The 19010-nt window shown below is 34.1% G+C and overlaps 1 protein-coding gene and 1 pseudogene across 6 annotated transcripts in view; one reads left to right on the top strand and one right to left on the bottom strand.

The window, feature by feature from the left end:
* Positions 1–618: 618 nt before the first annotated feature.
* The window catches only part of BBX (BBX high mobility group box domain containing), a 251937-nt gene continuing 233545 nt past the window's right edge, over positions 619–19010 (top strand). For 4 of the 6 annotated variants that reach the window (XM_016433425.2, XM_016433424.2, XM_016433423.2 and 1 more), the window contains exon 1: positions 727–932. The gene's annotated coding sequence lies outside the window, so the exon portion shown is untranslated. The other 2 variants (XM_056793423.1, XM_056793425.1) reach the window with 2 other exon arrangements.
* LOC130454217 (U6atac minor spliceosomal RNA) lies at positions 18913–18978 on the bottom strand (annotated as a pseudogene).

Genomic DNA, 19010 nt, shown 5'->3' on the forward strand with positions numbered 1-19010 from the left:
TTTTAAAAGATGGTAAGGGATCTTACTGATGTGTATTTAGGTTTTCCATTCGCTCATAAACAGTTACTGTGCTATTAAACAAAACTATGGTTACTTTTGTTTCAATTGTTGATTTTTGACCATTTGAATAATTTTCTCTCAACCTTTTAAGATTAAAATAAAATTTTCCATTATTTTCCCTTTATTTTTCCTCTCTCCAACTTTTAATTGGGTTTCCATGCTTCTTTCCATTTTTCCCAAGGCAATTAAATTTCTATATTTTTATATTACACATATCTGTTGGTATGTGTATATGTATATCCAGAATCACATCTTTTCAAATCTGGTGGTACTGATCATTTGAAGTAATTTAGCATTAAATCTGGATACTAGTTTAAATCCAAGTTGTTTTAAAAAATTTATAATTTTTTTTTTCCAGAAAGGGCCCATTGTTAGATGAAACCAGCTTGAGAAACACTTTTTGATAATTTACTTAGATAGTGGGACCATTAAAAACTTCCTTCAGTTTGTTTCCCTCTTCTTGACTGTCTGGGTGTTATGCATTTAAGTCAGGGATCACTTAGGAGTGTGAGTATCAGCTTTGTGTGAAAAGCCTTCACGGCTCACTTTTGTAACCACTTTGCTATGGGTCTTCCACAGAATCCTGGCGCATCACAGAAGCTGGAAGTTCTGATGTTCCATTGAAATCACAATGGAACGTTGTGACTTAACCTGGTAAGGGCAGCACTAAAGGTGCTTCTTATTTAAGTACCCGGAAACAGTGAAGCTGTCAAGAAATATGTCGTTTCAGAGTTGGTCTCAGCTTTTCCCCAACTGTTGGGTTCCTCTTCTGTATTGATCAAGGAAGTGTGACAGTTGGTTTAAAATTTTTTCTTCTGAACCTATGTTTATTGATTGCAATTTTTAAAAGGGCATTTAACTGACATCATCACGTAAGTTAACTTTTCCTTTCTCAAATGATCACTTTTAATGAATTACTTCAATATGCAGTAATTTGTGTCTCCACAACTGATTGACACTGGTGAAAGCAAAAATTATTCCCATCATGGAAATCTAGAGGGTGCAAGTAGCTGATTTAAGTCAATCTGTTTCCTTCATAGTTAGTTTCTCCTCTGAATATTGCTTTAATCCTGCAAAAATGATTATGCATAAGGCAGTATGTGAAGGTATTTTCTTGCCATACAGTATCTAGTTGAAATTATATTTATGTTAAATGTTTAAAAAATACCTCAATAAAGAGGGGAAAATGGTGAGATTTAAAATGCATTGTGAAATAACGCAAAGCATTGACTCCCACTGATACGATAAGCTTTATATTCTTACATTTAAGTTATTTTCAAAGCATTTCCTTTAGAGAAAAATAATACTAAGATAAACCATATTTTAAAACAAACATCTTAAATTGAACTTTTAATGGCAGTTATTTAAATTGATGCTTAGAATAAAATGTTTCCCCAATCCAAAGAATAAGTGTTTTCCTTGTTGATACTTAACTAGATATTTATCATACTATTAAAATAAGTAGAATTCTTATCTGTAAACACCTCACTGTGAATTAGAATAAACAGGCAAATCTCAATAAGTCCAAAGCTTAAGGAATGAACTTTTCCTGGCTAGTTGAATTGACTAATTAAATTAGAGATGGCCTGAAAACTACTTTTATTTCAACATCTAAGCTATGTTTTTAAAATGTCTGAATCTACTTTTCTGTCATTATTGCATATAATCCAATATTTCTTTGTTTACTGAGGATTTTGTAAGGCTTTGGTGGCATCATTCTGCACCAGATCTTGATATAGATGGTGTCGAATATTTGAGTAAATGACCTCAGTACATGTCCTGGAGTTTATTCTTGTTGTTGTTTAAAAAAACACACAAAAAAACTAAACCTCCATCTGTCAGCTTGGGAATTAATTGTCACTTTTGTATTAACACCTGCTTCTTTCTCTTCAAAGTAGAAAGTCAAGAATTCATATTAATTTAGATTTCTATGTGAATTCCAGTTAATCTTGGTATACTATTTCAGCTGACTAGACTATGAACTCTTCAGAAAAATAAATATTGAGAACTTAAATAAAAATATTATTGTTAAATCACAAGGGCAATGTATGTATTATCATATATATAGAAAATTAAAGTTGTAGAAGTTTTAGTATACTAGAAACATGTTTCATGACTTAAGCTAGCATTTTAATGCCTGCTTTGATTTATTAGAAAATGCTATATTTATTTCTAATGACTAAAATAATATAAAAGCATACTTATATTTGGATAGAAAAACATTAATGATTTCCAAATTCTTTTAGAAAGGATTAGGATTTAAGAAATAATAAAACTGGTTGGTTCAGTAAGTTGTTTGGGAAGCCAGGAGTTTGTTTTTATCATTTGAATTAATCATCAAAATGTTCTATTTTGCATATTATAAATGTGAGAAGTCTTATTTGTTCCAATTGTAGCATCAGCCAAAGATTGAAAGAATAAGTATCATTTTGAAATCAAATGTCAGTTGCATAGAAATTAGTCAGATATGTGAATGAAAGAACTTATTTGTGAAGTGAGTACATATGAAGAGAAAATTATATTTGTGCCTAAATCAAAAGAGCCTTGAACCTGTCTATGCAAGAAGAAATGAAAAAGAAGAATAAATATATGAGAATGTTGTTTTAAGGCTCTTCCCTCATTGAATAGTTCAATCAGTCAATCAATCAATAAGGAAATGGATGGAAGGGAACAAGCACTGTATTAAGTGCCTACTCTGTGTTAGTCAATGTTCTAGGTGCTGGGAATACAACATAGCCACCACTCTCAAGGAGTTCACGGTCTAATAGGGAGAGGATGCCTGTAAAAATTATGTACAAGCAAGATATATACAGAGTAAATAAGAGATACTCCCTGAAGGATAATTGTTCCAACTTTAAGGAGGACTAAGGAAGGGTTCTTGCAGAAGGAGGGATTTTAACTGAGATGTATAATATTTAAGTACCATATTGAAAATATGGCGTGAATATCTTGCATTTACACTATAATTTACATGTCCTCTTCCTCCTTAGAATACCCTCTAGGCTTCCTCTCAGTTCACTCCCTCCCTCCCTCTTTGGAGGTCTTTAAGCCAAGGTTGGGTGAAAATTTTATTAAAATATTTTGTTGTTGAGTCATTTCATTTGTGTCTGACTCCTTGTGACCCTATTTGGGGTTTTCTTGGCAAAGATATGGAAGTGGTTTGCCATTTACTTCTCTGGTTCATTTTATAGATGAGAAAACCGAGGCAAACAGAGTTAAGTGACTTGCCCAGATTTACAAAGCTGGAGCTACTAAGTGTCTGAGGCTGGATTTGAACCCAGGAAGTTGACTTCTTGATTCCAAGCCCAGTGCTTTATCTGCTACAACATTTTTCTGCCTTATTAAAGTCTACATTGAACTAAATGGCTTTTGAAGTCCTGTCCAACAAAAACACGAGATTCCTTTTCAGAAGGGGGAAATGTGTTCTTTATATCTAGATAATTGACAAGAGAAATAAGTTTTACCAATTGATTCCTGCTCTTTTTAATCTTATTGATCATAGACTCTTAAAAATGAAAAAGGGCAATGGAGACTCTTCTATCCTAGTTTTTTATTCAATAAAGTTATAAACTACTTAAGGTAAAACAAATAGTAAAGACTGGAACGTGGACCTACTAATTATTTAATGAATGATAGCTAATGTTTAAATAGTGTTTTAAGATATACAAAGCTTTTTATATCCATAACCTTATTAGAGCCTTACATAATCATGTTAATTTAGTTTTATCATCCCCATTTTACTGAAGAGGAAACTGAGTCTTAGGGAAGCTAGGTGACTTGCTAGGAGTCACATTGCTAATTAAAGTGTGAGAAGTAGTATTTAAATCCAGCTTCTCCTGTGACTAAGATCTACATTCACCACTATGACCAGTGCTTTGCTTTTCATTCATGGTAATCAGATGTTTATCTAAAGAACCAAAGAAGAGAATTTTGTGTTACTTTTAACCACTTTTGGGTAAAAATAGTTTGTGAATTTGCTTGGATACCTAGCAGGGATTAAATAGATGGTGTTGAGAAGTCAAGTTTCTGGTATTTAAGAGCTATTTAAACTCTTTGAAGCTACTTTTAGTCCCTTCTCTTCCTTCCCCTAAATTAATTCACTATTAGCTTCCAAGGGGAAAGGGAACCATCATGCACCACTAAACTTTACATGTATTTAGAGTTCTGTAATTCATGAGAGACAGACTGATCTAGTGACAACAGTCTTGACTTGAGATAAAAACAAATAAACAAACAAACAAACCCTAAGGTTTAATCCAGCTGCATTAGTTTATGTGATCTTTCCATCCAAGGGCAATTGACCTAAACTTTCAGATATATATGGTGTCTGATTGTCATTGCTGGAGGGAGTACCCATATTTAGGAAGCCAATTATTATCTCATTTTATTCTTAAAATAATATTTAGCATTAATGTAATGTAAATGTTTTACAAACATTTTATCCTTCTAACACCCCATGATATAGGTAATGTTGTTATTTCCATTTTACAAATGAAGACACTGAGACTGACAAAAGCTAAAGTGACTTTTCTAGGTTCACACAGCTGTGTCAGAAACAGGATTTGAAATGACATCTTTGTGACTCCAAATTGAACCCTATAAACAGGGTCACATTGCTGCCTTACAACATTACAGAGAAGTATTATTCAAAGTTTACCCATGAAGAAGATAAGGCGGAGAGTGATTTTAAGTATCTTCCCTATGGAAACTTGCATAGTTGGTGACAAAGACATTTAGAGGCATCTAAAGCTGAGCCTGATGTTCTTGTAGTGTGTATGAGTGGATCTCATAAACTGTGAACAGTTCTATCTCTTCTCCCTTTTCAGTAGTATGGTCAGACCTACTCATTAGGATGTCCATTATCTAGAAATACTATCTTAGGCTGCTCTCACTAATAAGGGGAAAATATTTAATTTACTTTTCATTTATGTATTATAACTGCCACATGCAAATGAACCCCTTAAATTCTATTTTCTCATTGGTTGATGTTACAATTGTCAAAGTATATCAGAGTAGAAAAATTTAGTCGCCCAAAGTAATAAAATAATACAAAACATTCTTTCCTGGTGCATTTTACCATTTCTTTGTATCTTTTTAATTCCCCCACAAAATCTGTGTAAGAAGGTAGTTAAATGAATTTTCAAACCACACAATTTTGGCACACCCATTTAAGCAGCTTTATATTAAAATGCTTCCTGCATTCCCATTTTAACTGATTCCATGCGACTTAAATGTTTGATAGAAATCAACATTTATTCCATTCATCCAGGTGTTTATGAGTATTTCTTTAAGTCAGAGGCACTATGGTAGAGGAGAGAGAGAGAGAGAGAGAGAGAGAAAGGCAGAGAGACAGAGAGAGAGAAAGGCAGAGAGAGACAGAGAGACAGAGACAGATGGACAGACAGACAGACAGAGAGCTGAAGAGACAGAGACCCAGAGAGAGAGAAAGAGACAGAGACAGAGAGAGAGACAGAGAGACATAGAGAGAGAAAGAGGAGAGCAATTCACTTAAATCTTTCACTGCTCTAGGTAATTCTATAAAATAATAAAAATAGCTGGCATTTATAGAATACCTACTATGTTCCAATTATATTTACCAATAATATTTCTTTTTTTTTTTAAACCCTTACCTTCTGCCTTAGAATCCATACAGAATTGAAGGCAGAAGAGAGGTGAGGGCACCTAGAGTCACTCAGGAAATACCTGAGGCCAGATTTTAGCCCAAGGATGTCTTCTTGCCAGGCCTGGCTCAATCCACCAAACCACTTAGCAGCCCTCTCATTTGACTTTCAAAATAGCGGCCACACTGGGAAGTAGGTTCTATTATTATCCCCATTTTACAGGAATGTTGTGGCATATATAAATTAAGTGACTTGTCCAAGATCACACAGTAAATGTCCTAAGATGGGTTTAAACTTAGGTTTTCCTTAAATTTCAGTCTAAGCACCCAATCCATTGAGACACCAAGTTGCATAAGTTGCAGAGAACTTTAGCTTCATTGGCAGAGGAAGTTTCCTCTTCTCAGTACTCTAGACAGTTGTCAAAGACAAGTCTTAAGTGCCAGGCACTTAATAAATACTCCTTACTTTATCTGAATTACAGGGAATGTGCTGATCTGAATTAACTTAGGAAGTTTTTCTCTTTCTCCCTGGAAATTCTCTCTACCTATGAAATCAGAGATGTCCTGCCCCTATCCATAAAACAGAAGAGGTTAATTTCTTTTCCCTAGTTTGGGCACTGCAAAGAATCTTTTATCTACATTTTTTCAGTCAGTAAAGGTACCTATTAGCTGGAGCTAGAAATTTGGAATTAGCTCCATAATAAATATTCATTTACTTAATGGTTCACTAATTAGTAGGGAAAAGGTTATAAGTACTTTTTAGAACACTTGTACTATCTACTTAACTGCCTTGGGCAATGAGTGCTTCTACCTGGAGTTAGAGATACTGCTCCTGAAAAAAAACAAAAAAACAACAAAAACCAAAAAACTAAAAAACTAAAAAAGTGCCACACTTTTATAGTACGGAATTAAATTTTACCTATTGTGAAAGAGAAAATGTATCTAAATCTTAAGGCCAGTAGATCAAGAACTGATACCAAAAGTATAAACTTTTATTTTTTAAACCCTTATTTTCTGTCTTGGAATTGACATTAAGTACTGGTTCTAAGGCAAAAGAGCAGTAAGGGTTAGGCAATGGGGGTTAAGTGACTTGCCCAGGGTGATGGCTAAGAAGTGTCTGAGATTATATTCATCATTGCCTCCCTCCATGAAAAAAAGAAAAATAATCTTTGTAACAAATAAATATGGCTCAAATAAAAAAAAAAGATAAACCTCGCATTTGATATGTCCAAAAAATGTTTGTTGCTTGCTTCATTTTGCATCATCTCCTCTCTGCCAGTATGTGGTAGGTAGTATGCTCTATCACTGATATTTTATTTTATTTTATTATTTTTATTTTTTAAATTTTATTTAATTAGATGATTTAAAATAATTTTCCATGGTTAAAGACTCATGTTCCTTCCCTCCCCTTCTTCCAATCCCTTCCCATATATGATGCACAATTACACTGGGTTTAACACGTACCTTTGATCAAGACCCATTTCCTTATTATTAGTATTTACACTAGGGTGATCTTTTAGAGTCCACTTTTCCAGTCGTAGCCCCACCGATCCATGTCTATCACTGATATTTTAGAGTCATCATTTGTCAATGCATTGATCAAAATTCTTACATCTTTGTCTTATTTTTCATTACAATATGCATTGTTCTTTTGGTTATACTCACTTCACTTTGCATTGCTTTGTACAAATATTCCTGTTTCTCTGACAGTATTCCCTTTACATTTTAAGAGATAACCACTGCCCATTTAAAAATGATTTACTTTAGCATTTTCAGATTGATTTTGTAGATGTGGTTGAAAATTGAATTATAATCTGGTTACTCTGTTAATCAAAACCATTGGAGTATATATGTATCAACTTCTTGGGAAGGTAACCATGTCTCAGTATTTGAGAGAGTGAAAGTGGTATGGAGTGCCTAGCAAAATATGTAGTCTAGCCAAATAAAAACAAAAAACAAACCAAACAGGACATCTAAATTGTGTAATCTAAATCAAATAAGCTTATATAGTTTGTAGATTTTTCTCAGCTACCAAAAACCTCTGGTGCTTTTTTGTTTGTTTGTTTGTTTTGTTTTGTTTTGTTTTTGTTTTTGTTTAAAAAAATAAATGGGATTGTTCTGGATTCAGTGGCCAGCTTAAAACTTGAACATCTCATGGAAATCAGCTTCTTATGAAGAACTGATCCTTTGGCCCAGGGATTTGATGAATGTTAGAAGTAGGAAAGACTTGGCCGAGATCCACATATTTCTAGGATTTATTAGCAAGCCAAAAATATAAATTTAGGTGGAATACTTGAAAAAATGATAATCAAAAGGTTTATTTTAAGTAATACTTTCTAGGACAGACTGTGTGGCATCAGATTTTTCCAACTTTTTCCAGGATAGAATATACCTGCTGAAAGTTGGATCTGCCTATTTTCCTAGACCCTGAAGCTTGTTTAGGTTTCACAGCTGCAGTACTGAAGAGTTAACTTTGTGATACCAAGTCTAGTGCTTTTGCTATGCCATTTACCACCTAATTCATATAATATAATTACAACATAAAACTGAAAATATCCCCATAACATTAGACATATCTTCATGTTTCTTAGTGATTTTATTCCAAACCTTTCATCATAAAGTTAAATGCAGGAAATGGTGCTTTTGAATAAGATATTCAACACAATTTGCCATCTAATATGAATTTGAATGAGTCACACACAGTAGAAAGAATGCTGGTCTACAAAAAAATCTGAGTGCAAATCTAGCTTCAGATACTTATTAGCTGTGTGATCCTGAGCAAATCATTTAACCTCTGCATGTCTCATTTTCTTCAATTGTGAAATGGGTATAATAATAGCACACACCTCCTGGAATTGTTGTGAGGATGAAATGAGAATATTTGTAAAGTGCTTTGCAAGCCTTACAACATTATATAAGTAGGGGCAGCTATTTAGTACAGTAGACAGAAAGCCAGGCCAAGAGTTGGCTTCAAATCTGGTTTTAGGCATTTTCTATTTATGTGACCCTGGGCAAGTCTCTTAACCTGTGTCACTTAATATTTACTGCTCCTCTGCCTTAAAATAAGTCCTTAGCATGGATTCTAAGATGGAATACAAGGGTTTAAAAAAGGGCAAAACAAACTATGTAAATATAACTATTGTTATTTTAAAAGTTTGAATTATCAAACATTTTAAAAATGAATTTTTGCTTCTAAATAAGTAGCAGCATGCTTTCAACCTATAATATAAGAGAAACCTTGATACTCTCTAAAACCAGATTATATGTGAACCAGTTTCACTTCTTAGGCTTAGAAATATGTTGTACTGAGGACTTGATCCTTTCCTCCCCCTGCCATTCCCCTCTGCCATTGCTACTGGGTAGAGTGGCCACCCAGTGCTGCCCTCTCTCCTTTCCAACAAATCAACCAAGTAGAACACCTTATATTTCTAGGAATTTTTTTTAACAAGGAAGGAAACATAAATTCAGAAGTAATGCATGAGATTAATGAGAATTAAAATTAAAAAATACTACCTAGCATATACTGGGTAAAATTCAATTTCACTTGCCTCTTAGAAATTCCTAGCTGAGTCCTTATGCTCCACCAAGTAACTGAACCTTCATATGATTCCCACTTTTCTCCTTTTAAAACTTATTTTAATTTTGTTTAAAAAAAAACCCTTTTAACTTTAATTTTAGAATCATTACTGTATATTGGTTCCAAGGCAGGAAAGTGGTAAGAGCTAGGCAGTGGGGGTTAAGTGATTATACATTATCTTTGTAATCCTAAATCATTTAATTTCTCATTATCCCAAGCAAACTTTTAAAACATATGAATTTTTCTTCTGAAATATATTTCATTTTATCTGAAATATATCATAAAAACACCAATAAAATAATGAAGCCCATAAGAAAAGTTATACACATTAGATATGATGAACAGAAAACTGTTCCTTTCTCAGACAGTGGTAGAAGATGATCTGGTTGGTTATATGGAGGAGGGATTTCTTCCTTGATGTCAAAGAGAGGCAGTTTCAAATATAGAAAATTAGTCTTAATGGTCCTTGGAATCAGACAGGCTTGGTGCCACATCCCACCTCTGAACCAGAGCCTGGCAGTATGTCCTTGGTAAAGTCCTCATCTTGCCCTGCCAGGGCAGCTCTTTAAGTCTGTCATTTGTAGAGGAATTTGTCCATCTGAATTTTGGTCATCAGAGGTTAAATGGTTTTTTTCCTCCGAACATGCTTTGTAAATGGCAAATGAATGGTCAGGAATTTTTTGGTCATCAGTCCTTTCACTGGGAGCTCCCTACATCAATGAAATCAGAAGTCTAGACTTAAAACAAACTAACGAACACAGCTCAAAGATTAGAGATCGCCCCATAAAACAACCCTTCTCAATGGGAGTCTGTCTTTCACGAAGTTCTATGGTCTTTTATTTGAAACTACATTTTCAGCCTTATGAGGTAACACATTCCATCACTTTACTTCCTATTACATACATTACGACTTCATTTGATCCTAAAGGAACCTGTTTCAGGCTTCAAGGGGCTATCTAGGTCTAGGTTGGCATGATTCGATGAATGAGACTGTGTTCACTTGATCCCCTTTGAGATTTCATTGGGCGTCAGATCCCAAGTCCCCCTCTTGTCTTTCCCTCCTTTTACAGTTTCCATTTGGCTGTCCCCCAAGCCACCCAGACCCACAGCGATTATTTCACTCACCCTTCTCTACACCTTACCTCCTAACTCTGCTCCATTTGTTAGGACACGACAACCAGAACTAGGGGCTATAATCCAGGACGAAACAATTAGTTGGAACAAGGATGCTGTGGTTTCATTTTTGCTTTTCATACTGTTCTTCATGTTGACTGACATTTTGCTGGCTTTTAGACCAAAGTTGCACAATGGGATGTTGTCTTTGGAGAACAGTCTATATAATGACATCTAGTTCTCTTTGGGGCGTGTAACCCCAAATGTTGTCCTTAATGAAGTAGCTCAGAATGAGGCAAACATATCAGAGTGAAAAGAGTTCTAGACTTAGAGGCAGGAAGATCTGAGTTCTAATTTTCTTTCAAATGTTTAGTTATTGGGTAAATTCTTGAATTTCTATCCTTATTTGCAAAATGAAGATGATAATAATAGCACAGAACTTATATCATTTTTAGGAAAATGAACTGAAATAATATATGTAACATGTTTTCCCATGATGGATCTAAAAGTATAGTTTAGATTACTTTCTCTAAGCCTTATGACAAGGGTTCTTTGTATGAAATTTAAGGATGGGGTTTGTGGATGGTTGTTATGGGGGTCTGAATGTGAATGGGAAAACATTTATAATTTTTTTTACTAACTTCTAACTAAATTTAGCCTTTTGTTCAATTATAAAATTTTAAAATATTATTCTGTCCATTGGTTTCACCAGGTAGCTAAAGCGATCTGCCTAAGAACCCTTGCCTTATAGTTCACCAAGTTGAAGTTATTCAATGACGTTTACTGATATGCTGGATGAATCTTTTAAGTTTATCAGCAATTTAATTCAGCAAACATCTGGCTATCTGTAATGTACAAGTCACTGTTGCTTGGCTAGGCATATTCCTTTATTGGCTCACTTTTAGCCTTGATTTGTACTATAGATGTTGGAGAAGAGGGTGATTAATTGATGTGCAGGTCATTGCCAACTCTTCAAAAATAATTACAGTGGAGGTAGCCAGATTATTCAGTGCATTGAGAATCAGTCCTAGAATTGGGAGGTCCTGGGCTCAAATCTGATTTCAGATACTTCCTAGTTGTGTGATCCTGGGCAAGTCACTTAACCCCCATTGCTTAACCCTGACCACTCTTCTGTTGTGGAACCAAACATACAGTATTGATACTAAGATGGAAGGTAAGGGTTTTCTTAAAAAAAAAATAATAAGTACAGCGATTTTTCAGTTATGGAATCCTATGGGAATAAAGGTTCCCTTTGTAAAGAACACTACTTCAGAAAACTCCTAAACCTTCATAAATCATAACAAGTTGAGCTTAATGCATCTCCAGCAAGAATTGGTTATTAAAATAAAAATACCTCGATTCAAAGTTTCTTTTTGTTTCTGAAGGGCAATCTTTTACCTAACATTGCACAGCCAGAGAAATGTGTTTTCTATATCCTTTACTTTGTGTTCCTGTACTTTTTCAGGTCTTTTCACATCAGTTCAAGGGTCTAATAATCTCCATATCTCATCAACTCAATCCCCAAGCAAGACATTTATCTGATTGACTGATAACGTTTTAACATATACTAATTTTAATGTGTCATCTCAAACTGAAAATTCATTTTAAAAATCTCTTATCTCTAATTCTGGAATGAGACTTTGATGTTAATGGAATTTTATGCATTGGCAAGTAGGTGGGGGAGTCTTTTATGGGGACCCTAATATCATCCATGCCAGTCTTTTTTTAAAAAAAAGATAAATTGCCTTTATTCCCTCATGCTTTAATTTTTTCTTTGATGAACAATCATTTATTTTCTCTCCCTTCCACCTCTTCCTTTCTCATTAAAACGAAAAATAAAAAACAAACAAAAATAGAAACTTCTTGCAAATAAGATATACATAGTCATGACAAACAAATTTCCACATTGGCCATGTCTGGAACTATATGTCTGATTCTGTACTTTGAATTCATCACCTCTTTGTCGGAGAGTGAGTAGCATTCCTCATATTTAATCCTTTAGACTCTTCCTTGATCATTGTTGGAATCAGAGTTAGCTTGTTCAGTGTTGTTTTATTTCTATAAATATAAACTTGTATTTCTATAAAGTTCAATATTTTTTAAAAATAATGTGATATAAGAATTTTAAAAGAACAAGCAGTAGTGAATTCTTTATCCTTTCTAACACGATTGTACAAGTTCCTGATACTAATTACAGGAAAATGAAAATTTTAAAGGTTTCGTGTTAAAAAATCTATCTGGTATGGTTTGGTTGAAATATTTGTAGAATGTACTATATAATCTCTCAAATTTCCTTTTTTTATGACAACTGTTAATGTCATTAGCAATTGTAATTAACGATTACCATTGATTGTTGAAATAAAAAGTAACAATCAAGGATATATGCGCACATGTACTCACATATGTATGTTTTAATTTCCAAAATGGAATTATTAAAAAAAAATTGGTAGTTATAAAAACTTAGTCACTAGAGGGCAGGATAGACCTTTATTTTCCTTCTGGTTGTAAAGCAACATATAAAATATATAGATCCACAATCAGATGAAGGTTTTCTGTATATTCTAATTGTTTTTTTTTTCCCTAGGAAATAGGCACCAAAGGTATATTTTTTGTTGTTGCTAAAAGTGTTATTGATTTCCTCCAGAAGGGAAGTACAGGGAGATTATAAGGAATATTTCTCTGGAGAAAACCTGGTTGTTTACAAGAAGTAATGCATTAAAACATCACTTGTACATGATGTACTGACATTTGATTGCTATGTGGAACTTCAGCAGAAAGGGAATTTGTGGAGCCAGGGAGTTTCTGTCAGTTACTTGGAATTAAGACAATGCGAAGTATACAACATACCTTTGTTGCTAACAAAACCAACAACAAAAAAGAGTAAGTCATTGAGATCTTGAAAACTAGAGGCAAGTCCACCCTAATCCTAAACTTTTTTTCCTCCAAACATGCTATGTAAATGGCAAATGAATGGTCAGGAATTTCCCCCAAAATTCTATGTCCTTCCATTCATTATCATGCATTTTGGAAAGGTTTTCCATAAAAGCAGTTTAGTCTTCAATCTTTAAGAGATACAGAGCAATGATGCTATGTAGTAAGACCCCTTATCGGGCTGCAGAATTAGGTACCATGAGTTTGAGTTCTGGACCAGACACTTACAAGCATTATCAATTATGAGCAGATCATAGTCTCTCACAGCCTAAATCTCATTATTTGCAAAACTGAGAAAAACAGTGTTTGCGTGGCCAGCCACTGAGTTGTTTCTAAAATGGTCTGTAAATGTCAATTATTGAATGTGAGTTATTAGAAGCAAAAGCTGAGACTATGGAGTGAGTGATTTTAAAAGATGATTACATAAGATCAACAAGTTCTCTTTAGAAATACCTCTTTATTTTTTGAATATTTGACAACTTCTTTAAAGTAAACTGAGTAAATACTATCAAAAATATGTTTTATAAAAGCTAACTTGCATTATGTGCTCTCTTCTGCCTCTGGTTTGTGCAGGAAGGGATTTTATAGCTAAAAGTGGCCCCAGAGACCATCACACCCAGACCTCTCATTTTTACAGACAACGAAACTAAATTACAGAGAGGTTGGTTGACTTGCCCAGAGTCATACAGTTAATAAATGTGTGCAGCATCTTTGAACTGCCCTTGTCCTTGGGCACTTATATCAATGCAATGTGATTTTGAGAGTTCCTTTACCTTTAACCTTCTTAACTTATTTATTGTTGATCCTGGCCTTCCCGTCAGCGTATTTTATTCATCTCTTTCCCTCTGTGTCTTAATACAGACCAAGGAAAACTGAGAATATCAAAAGCCCCATATGAGGAAACATGGAGCTTACAGCAAGGCAGTAAGGCAAACCAGCTTTAGTGAGAGCAGATACTCCTAAAATGAAGGAAGGGGTGATTGAAGAAGAATGACACAGAGCAGCCCATTGGTGTCATGAACGTAGTGAGGAGACACTCTGGGAACTCACAGGAAATAGGAGCACCCTTTCCCAAACCAGTAAATTCTGGTGGGGTTTTCATAATATTCTTCCTAAGATCTAGCAAGACCAGATATTGGAAGAAGGGAGTAAGGAGTCTGGACCTGAAGATTGACGGTGCTGATTTATTCTAATAGGGAAAAGGAAAACTCTTGGGGAGTTGGTGACCTCTCCCCAAAGTGGTGACCTATTTTCCACTTTGTTTTTTTTTCCTGAAAACTATATCAAAATAATTTAATGGAGCCTGTTTGATTGTTTAAAACTGGAAATCCAAAATTTCCATTTCTACCTGTTTTTTCATGCTAGATCAAGGCAGTGAACTCAACCTTTATTGGATATTAATTTTTTCTTTCCCCTTATATTTAAAATTAACATAGAATCACACATTGTAGACTGTAGAGAAGCACAGATTGAGTATCTCTTTACATTACAAACTCAAGAAAGAGCTAAATGACTAGAATATAATTTTATAGTTTATATATGTATGTATGGAGAGAGAGAGAGAGAGAGAGAGAGAGAGAGAGAGAGAGAGAGAGAGAGAGAGAGAGAGAGAGAGAGAGAGAGGGAGAGGGAGTAAGAGAGAGAAAGAGAGAGAGGGAGAGAGAGAGAGAGAGAGAGAGAGAGAGAGAGAGAGAGAGAGAGAGAGAGAGAGCGAGAGAGAGAGAGAAGCGAAGCCCATATACACCCCCATTCCCCCCCCCAAAATGAGTTATTCCTATCTAGATCATTTTCCAAAAAGAAATCATTTGTCAGGCTTCAGTGGATGGCGATGAAAACAACTAACATTTATATAATACCTACTATGTTCCAGAAGTTATAATAAATAAACACTTTACAGATATTATCTTATTTGATTCTCACAACAACCAGAGATAATAATTGTAAAAGCACTTAGCAAACGTTGGTGTACTATATAAATGCTAGCAGAGTATCTGTTCACCGGTTAAAGGACAAAAGGAAATGGTATTTAGATCACTCTTGTAGCTAGCTAGCTCTTTTCTCTCATTCCTCTTCTTCCATTGCTGTAGGTAGCTGCCTACATAATCCCCGAATCTCTTGGACTCAGAGGGACATTTTCTGAAGGTCTTTTTTCTAAATCTTTTGCTGCTCGAAATCCCAAAGTGTTTTCTTTTGGCCAGGATTTTTGTGAATGTTACTTGTGAAAAATTAATTTAAAGTCTAGCTGTTTTTGTGTTGGGACCTATGGGATAGAGGTAGGAATGCTGAATTTGGAGTCAGACTTGCTTTTCCACTGATTGTGCTTGGGGCAGCTTGGTGGCACAATGTATAGAGCCACGAGGTCAGGAATCTGAGAGATCTTAAATTCATATATGGCCTCAGAAACTTAAATCTGTGAATCTGAGCAAGTCCCTGTTCATGCCAGGATCAAAAGAGATGCCTGGCACAAACTAAACATTCTAAATGCTTGTTTTTTCCCCTCCTATTATTGTGACCCTGGGCAAATCACTTACTCTTTCTGGGCCTCAGTTTCCTCATCTGTAAAGTGAAGATTAGACCAAATGATACTTTAAGGCATTTTTTTAGGATAAGAGTTGTGATACCACATCAGTGATTTTCACTTTGGAACCAGCCTTAACTCCTTTCTTTATCTCACTTCATACTTCCATTCTGCTTCTGAGTTAATTTTACCTTCTTGTTTTATATAGATGTCCCTATATCTATTTGTCTTTAAATATATAGATACTTTTATCTGTATCTCTTTGTGTGTTTGTAGAGACAGACAAGACAGACGGAGAGAGAGTGAGAAAGAGAGCAAGCTATTCCTTTCAATTCTTTGCCCTTGTTCCATTTAGGAGATTTGCTTTGATTATTACAATAGAATCTTAACTTCCTGTCTTCAGTCCATCCTCTCCCTAGTCAAATTTTCATGTAGCTGTCTGAGTAGTACATAACTATGTAACTCCTTTATTAAAAAATGTTGTGGCTCCCTATTGGCTATAAAATAAATTATTAGCTCCTAATAACCTTTGAAAAGCCTTACAAAAATTGCTTCCAAATTACCTAACTCCTTATACAATTTCCCTTACCTAAATGGACTCTTTCATTTCCCCATTTTTGCCTTGATTTACCCTTTTCTGTTTACCTGCTTTTTTTTTTTAACACACCACCTACTTGGGTGGAATGGACTTCTCTTTCCATTGAAGTTGTTCCCATTAAGTCTCACTTTCTCCTGTTAATCCTTCACTAATCTACCTACCCAGGTGAAGATGGCATCCTCTTCATATTTTTTTTTCTTTTTTTAACTGTGAACTTTGAAAAAGAGCAAACATTTTTATCTAAAGAAGAGAGAAAAAAATTGTATATAAAATTATGAATCTTTTCTACCTTCACATGATTTATATTTTAAGTTAAGTCTTTAATTTAATGCAGAAGTGCCAGCTCTACTCCTTCTATCTCTTCCTGAAATTCCTTCTTCTCTCTTTTATTAGTTTTTAACCCTTGACATTCCTTCTTTTCCTTTCTCCTTCTTTGTATTCCTCTGATTCTTCCTTTTCTACCTATAACTTGTCCTCCCCTCCTATAAACACTCTTCATTGTCATAAATAAATGTCCTCAAGCAAAATAAATTAATTCACATATTGCTAAAACATGTATTTCACTGTCTCCTCTTTTATCCCATTACCTCTCTGCCAGGAGAGAGAAATACACTTCATCTTCAGTCTTCTGGAATTGAATGATCATTGTATTGATTAGTGATCTTAAATCTTTCACAGTTGTTTCCCCTTACAATGATTTTAGTCATTGTAAAATCTGTTCCTTGGTCCTGCTCACTTCACCTTGAATTAGTTTATTTGGACCTTTATGCATTTTTATGAATTGATTCCTTTAATAGTTTTTTATGGCACAATAATATTCCGTTACACTGTTATGTGCTCCAAAAGAGAACAAACAGTTGATCTCATTTGGGGAGTAGTTATGAAATGTGGAGAAAGATTCAAAACCTTCAGTAGTACAACATGGCTATTTTTGTTATCTAGATTTTAATTAATTAGTAATAATTACAACTGTGGTACCTTGTAAACTCTTGAAGCCATAAAAACTAAACCAAGGATTGTGAATTCTGAGACATTTTATTGCAAGGTGGGGTGAGGGGTGGGGAAGGAATTGAGAATTTAAAAAAAATGGAATCAGACTTAAAAAATAATATATGTCATAATTTGTTTAACCATTCTATAATTGAAGGCCCCCATGTTTTCAGTTCTTTTCTCTAACAAAAAAGACTGTTGTAAATATTTTGTACATATAAATAAGAGCATAACAACAATAATAATAGCATTTATGTAGTGTTTTAATATCTGCAAAATATTTTGTGTATGTTAATTCATTTGATTTGGATGGAACCTCGGAGACCATATACTCTTAACTAATTTATCTCCACGATGAAGAAACTAAGATGCAAAATAAGTGATGTGAATGAAGTCACAGAACAAATTTCCTCTTTATTGACTAGTACTAGTCCGTTCTTAAACTTTTCTTGGCACTTTGAGTAGACCTTTCCTTTGCTAATGATGTTCTCCTTTCAGTATAGTAATTTGTACATACCGAATGAATAAATGAAAATTGAAAGAGCAGATAACCCAATTATTCAATAAATCCTCTTGATTGGAGGCTTTATCTTAAATTACCTACTTTTATCAAAATTATATTTAGAAGTTTTAAAATTATACTTTTGTGGGGTAATTAAGAAGAGCTTCTGCTTCCCATTTCCTAGTATATAGTATTTGCATTGGAATAGGCTAGCAGTTAAGGTGAATGGTAATCATACCAATATGCTTAGGCAAAACATGATGGGAAAAGTGCCGTTTTAAAATTATTTACACAAAGCATTTTATATTACAAGTCCAAGACTAGAAAGAAATGGGTACTAGTATCATATCTCTAGGAAAACAGATTTACTTTGAGTCCCTTTGGAATGCAAGGAGGAAAACACTCTTTATGTTTATAAATTAGCAACAACTAGAGGAAATTACCTGACATAACAAATCTCATGATATGAGAGCATAATGTAACAGCTCTTATATTGTGTCTTTGATTAATGTAAAAAGCTTGACCTGTTAAGTAGTCTCATTAATATTTTCATTTATCAGTGATCAGAATTTCCTTTGTAATATTAATTCCTTTAGTATGGTATTAATCCATTTTAAGACATGCTTCAGAGTACTGCAGAAAAATCCCCACCATTCTTGCTTCAGAGAGGAGCATTCATATTTAGTGTCCTTAGAGTCTGAAAAGGAGAGCCTCAGAAGCCTCATAAAGTCTAATTTGCAGCAAGCATAAAGAATTATTGTTTTAATAAATTAATTTTTACATTTCATTTATCTCTGTAGAAGATGAAAAAGATCAGTTAACATAAAAACAAGATAAAAAATTTCATCTGTAGCGAGACAAGTAATTCTTTCAATTAAAATTCTGCAGTGGATTTAACTTCGTGTAATATATTTGAATTTATTTTTCTTAGAAACAACAACATACCAGACTTGGTTAAATTCTAGAGGGGTTTCAGTGTCTTAACTATAAATTATTGACTTTTAAAAAAGCCAATAAACTTTTATCTTTATCAAGGAGAATACTAACCTTCTATTCTTTCATATAATAGCATGTATTTTAAATGCTCTATTAAGAAAACTT

Source organism: Monodelphis domestica, chromosome 4, assembly GCF_027887165.1.
Source record: "Monodelphis domestica isolate mMonDom1 chromosome 4, mMonDom1.pri, whole genome shotgun sequence".
NCBI lineage: Eukaryota > Metazoa > Chordata > Mammalia > Didelphimorphia > Didelphidae > Monodelphis > Monodelphis domestica.